Source organism: Rhineura floridana, chromosome 15 (genome assembly GCF_030035675.1).
Source record: "Rhineura floridana isolate rRhiFlo1 chromosome 15, rRhiFlo1.hap2, whole genome shotgun sequence".
In the NCBI taxonomy this organism is placed as follows: Eukaryota; Metazoa; Chordata; class Lepidosauria; order Squamata; family Rhineuridae; genus Rhineura; species Rhineura floridana.
Genome location: NC_084494.1, coordinates 30,017,441 through 30,022,690, shown reverse-complemented (window position 1 = coordinate 30,022,690; position 5,250 = coordinate 30,017,441).

Here is a 5,250-nt window from a genome sequence, read left to right as displayed (position 1 = left end):
TGGGATTCCCACTCAGATATAACTGGGTCTGGACCCCACATACCTGTGATGTTAGGACGATTGCAGTAGCTAGCGTTGTTGCAGCACATGGCTATAGTGTTCAAAGAGAAGTTTTTCCCTGCTGTGATGAACATGGTCACATTGCATGCATCAAAATGGTCTTTTTTCAGCTTGCAGCCTTTGTATTCAGCCGATTTTACGCTGCTACCATCTGTTTCCAAAAAAAAGAAAAGAAAGGAAAAATCAGAAAGGGAAATAAAATACCAGGATCTGTTAAAAAACAATGGTCAAACAATACCCCCACATTCATTAATGGAGGGACGACGGACCTTTTCAGCCTGAGGGCCACATTTGCCTCATGGGCAAGTTCTGGGGGCACATGCCAGTGGTGGCCAGGACCAGAGACACAAATGGGTGCAGCAACGGATGTGGCTCTTACCTTTGTACACTAGACTACATTCCAGCCATGCACAAGCTAGAGGCTTCTATACACAGCTCTCTGCATCCAAAAGTAAGCGACAGACATTGTCGCAGCTCAAGGACACTTCCGAGCTAGGCAAAATCACACAAAGGAGGGCATGGAGCTCAACCTTGGAGGGATGTGGCCTGGGGAAGAAGGGTTGCGGCCTGAGGAGAGTCCCAAGGGCTAGCTAGAGACGCCTGGAGGGCAGCGTTTGACCTGAGGTTCCCCACCCGGCATTAAAGTGTACTGTGTCGGCACCTGCGGCCAAGCATTAGTGTGTTCACCCTTCTGGTCTGCGGTGATGCTTAGCTTGAGGACAGGCATGTTCACCATAAGGTTTCCCTTTTCATCTTCGTGACACTGGTCAGTCTGCACTATTCAAATGGAGGGTTTGATATTGGACACACGATTCCGTTTCATGAAAATTGTATCTGTATGCCCCCACCCACCTCTTTGAACTAAGTTTTTAGCAAGGGTTCAGTTAGGGTTATCTGGAAAGGCCCCCAGAGACCCATTGACCTACCTAATGTGTAGTCTCCTCCCACTGCAAAGCAGACTCCTCCATCGCCAGGGGTGCACTGGTTGTCTTTGCAGTCTTGTGCATCCTCAGTACACATGCAATTCAGGGGTTGAGCTTAGGGAATAATAATAATAATAATAATAATAATAATAATAATAATAATAATAATAATAAATTTGACAGCAGTGATGATGGTGGTGATGATGATGAAAGCAGCAATATTGTTTATTCTATTTTTTTTTTACTTTCTAATCTCACCCTTCCTCCAAGGAATTCAGGATGATGCACATCAGGGATAAGAGACCTGTGGCTCTCCAGATGTTGCTGGACTACCAACATATATCCAACTCACATTTGAAAGCACACTACTTCCCCAAAGAATCATGGGAACTGTAGTTTGTTTAGAATCTATAGCTGTGTGAAGAGGAAACCACAGTTCCCAGCATTCTGTGGGGGAAGTAGGGATGTTCTAGAATTCCGCCCATTAATTTGTGTATGGCATTGTGGATCTGATTTTTATGTAGTGATTCTCTGCTGCTATTTTGACATTGATATCAATATTTTTGTTATTTCCTTCAATTTATCAATATTTCCTTCCAAAATATCAATATTTCCTTTCAAAATATTGATATTAATGTCAATATTTTTTCCGAGGGGAAAAAACTGATCGGTAAAAGCAGTGGCTTGCAGACAAAGAACGAACTTAAATCAATAGCAGCCTGTTAGGTAGCTGGAATGCTTTCAAACCGGCACGCATCCCATCCCTAGAGGGAAGTCAAGGTCTTTAAATGTGTGCTGGATGTGCTTTAAAAGTATAGTGTGGATGTGCCTGACATCTCTCATGATCCTTGACCATTAATAATGCTGGCTGGGGCTGATGGGAGTCGGAGTCCGATACTGTCAGGAGGGGCACACGTTCTCCATCCCTGCTGTACATCTTCCTTTCTGTCCCAGGACAAAGCGATAGTGAAGGGGGCTTTCATACAAAACACCTCACTGTACAAATGCCATGGTAAGCCTGCTAATTCTGCATAACCACAGTAATTATCTCAATATTTAACAAGGATGGGCTCGCTTAGCGGCTGATTCTGCAGGGGAAAAAAACATATATGTCAAAAAGGCCTGAAGCCAATTGGCCCATGTTTTATCTACTTTCTGATGTTTGGGCGTATTCTGATCTTTAGCCTCCCCTTTTCTCTCTTATTTTTTTTCCAGTCAAAAAGAAGGGCATCCTCCTTGACTGCTCCCAATGCCTGCTTAGGGACAGAAGAAGAAGGTGCAGCTTTCCTGCCCGAAGGTTCTGGAGTGCTGGGCTGCCAGTGTTGGACTGCCAATGTTGGACACAGGCTGCGAGCAGAGGTGGCTGTTGACTGTGAGGTGTGCAATAGCCACATGGCAAAGGCCCAGAGGGAGGGCCCACCTCAGACCTGTAGGGAGTGGAGAAAGACCAAACCTGCCCAGAACCCCAAAAGGGGAAACTCCATCGTGACATATTCCACCATGACCAATTCAGTTGCTCTGCTGAGAGAAGAGACTCCACAGAACATGTATCTGTCAGAGACTTTATCTTATGCGACTCTGAAGTCGCCATTGTCTTACCGGATGTTGTGGTTGTGTGACGTGTGGTAGACTCACCGTCCGTGGTAGCCAAGAGAGCTAAAATCAAATCAACAGCACGCTAGTTAACTTCTTTGGTAACATTGCCCTTGGGAGCCTTGGCCCACTTAGCCAGAGGCGTGAAGGCAGGGTTAGTGGGAGGCTCTTGCACCCCAGGAGCTGCCCTCTTAAGAGCTGCGATGGGGCTAGGAGAGCATTCCAAGGAGGCTCCTCATCAGAGGAAACTAGCAGAGGAGGAGGGTGCTTAGGGGGAGGGGGTTTAGGGGCCTTACCCTTGCCTTTGGGCCCACGCTCCCCTTTCTTATTTTTTCCGAGGGGAAAAAACTGATCGGTAAAAGCAGTGGCTTGCAGACAAAGAACGAACTTAAATCAATAGCAGCCTGTTAGGTAGCTGGAATGCTTTCAAACCGGCACGCATCCCATCCCTAGAGGGAAGTCACGGTCTTTAAATGTGTGCTGGATGTGCTTTAAAAGTATAGTGTGGATGTGCCTGACATCTCTCATGATCCTTGACCATTAATAATGCTGGCTGGGGCTGATGGGAGTCGGAGTCCGATACTGTCAGTAGGGGCACACGTTCTCCATCCCTGCTGTACATCTTCCTTTCTGTCCCAGGACAAAGCGATAGTGAAGGGGGCTTTCATACAAAACACCTCACTGTACAAATGCCATGGTAAGCCTGCTAATTCTGCATAACCACAGTAATTATCTCAATATTTAACAAGGATGGGCTCGCTTAGCGGCTGATTCTGCAGGGGAAAAAAACATATATGTCAAAAAGGCCTGAAGCCAATTGGCCCATGTTTTATCTACTTTCTGATGTTTGGGCGTATTCTGATCTTTAGCCTCCCCTTTTCTCTCTTATTTTTTTTCCAGTCAAAAAGAAGGGCATCCTCCTTGACTGCTCCCAATGCCTGCTTAGGGACAGAAGAAGAAGGTGCAGCTTTCCTGCCCGAAGGTTCTGGAGTGCTGGGCTGCCAGTGTTGGACTGCCAATGTTGGACACAGGCTGCGAGCAGAGGTGGCTGTTGACTGTGAGGTGTGCAATAGCCACATGGCAAAGGCCCAGAGGGAGGGCCCACCTCAGACCTGTAGGGAGTGGAGAAAGACCAAACCTGCCCAGAACCCCAAAAGGGGAAACTCCATTGTGACATATTCCACCGTGACCAATTCAGTTGCTCTGCTGAGAGAAGAGACTCCACAGAACATGTATCTGTCAGAGACTTTATCTTATGCGACTCTGAAGTCGCCATTGTCTTACCGGATGTTGTGGTTGTGTGACGTGTGGTAGACTCACCGTCCGTGGTAGCCAAGAGAGCTAAAATCAAATCAACAGCACGCTAGTTAACTTCTTTGGTAACATTGCCCTTGGGAGCCTTGGCCCACTTAGCCAGAGGCGTGAAGGCAGGGTTAGTGGGAGGCTCTTGCACCCCAGGAGCTGCCCTCTTAAGAGCTGCGATGGGGCTAGGAGAGCATTCCAAGGAGGCTCCTCATCAGAGGAAACTAGCAGAGGAGGAGGGTGCTTAGGGGGAGGGGGTTTAGGGGCCTTACCCTTGCCTTTGGGCCCACGCTCCCCTTTCTTATTTTTTCCGAGGGGAAAAAACTGATCGGTAAAAGCAGTGGCTTGCAGACAAAGAACGAACTTAAATCAATAGCAGCCTGTTAGGTAGCTGGAATGCTTTCAAACCGGCACGCATCCCATCCCTAGAGGGAAGTCAAGGTCTTTAAATGTGTGCTGGATGTGCTTTAAAAGTATAGTGTGGATGTGCCTGACATCTCTCATGATCCTTGACCATTAATAATGCTGGCTGGGGCTGATGGGAGTCGGAGTCCGATACTGTCAGTAGGGGCACACGTTCTCCATCCCTGCTGTACATCTTCCTTTCTGTCCCAGGACAAAGCGATAGTGAAGGGGGCTTTCATACAAAACACCTCACTGTACAAATGCCATGGTAAGCCTGCTAATTCTGCATAACCACAGTAATTATCTCAATATTTAACAAGGATGGGCTCGCTTAGCGGCTGATTCTGCAGGGGAAAAAACCATATATGTCAAAAAGGCCTGAAGCCAATTGGCCCATGTTTTATCTACTTTCTGATGTTTGGGCGTATTCTGATCTTTAGCCTCCCCTTTTCTCTCTTATTTTTTTTCCAGTCAAAAAGAAGGGCATCCTCCTTGACTGCTCCCAATGCCTGCTTAGGGACAGAAGAAGAAGGTGCAGCTTTCCTGCCCGAAGGTTCTGGAGTGCTGGGCTGCCAGTGTTGGACTGCCAATGTTGGACACAGGCTGCGAGCAGAGGTGGCTGTTGACTGTGAGGTGTGCAATAGCCACATGGCAAAGGCCCAGAGGGAGGGCCCACCTCAGACCTGTAGGGAGTGGAGAAAGACCAAACCTGCCCAGAACCCCAAAAGGGGAAACTCCATTGTGACATATTCCACCGTGACCAATTCAGTTGCTCTGCTGAGAGAAGAGACTCCACAGAACATGTATCTGTCAGAGACTTTATCTTATGCGACTCTGAAGTCGCCATTGTCTTACCGGATGTTGTGGTTGTGTGACGTGTGGTAGACTCACCGTCCGTGGTAGCCAAGAGAGCTAAAATCAAATCAACAGCACGCTAGTTAACTTCTTTGGTAACATTGCCCTTGGG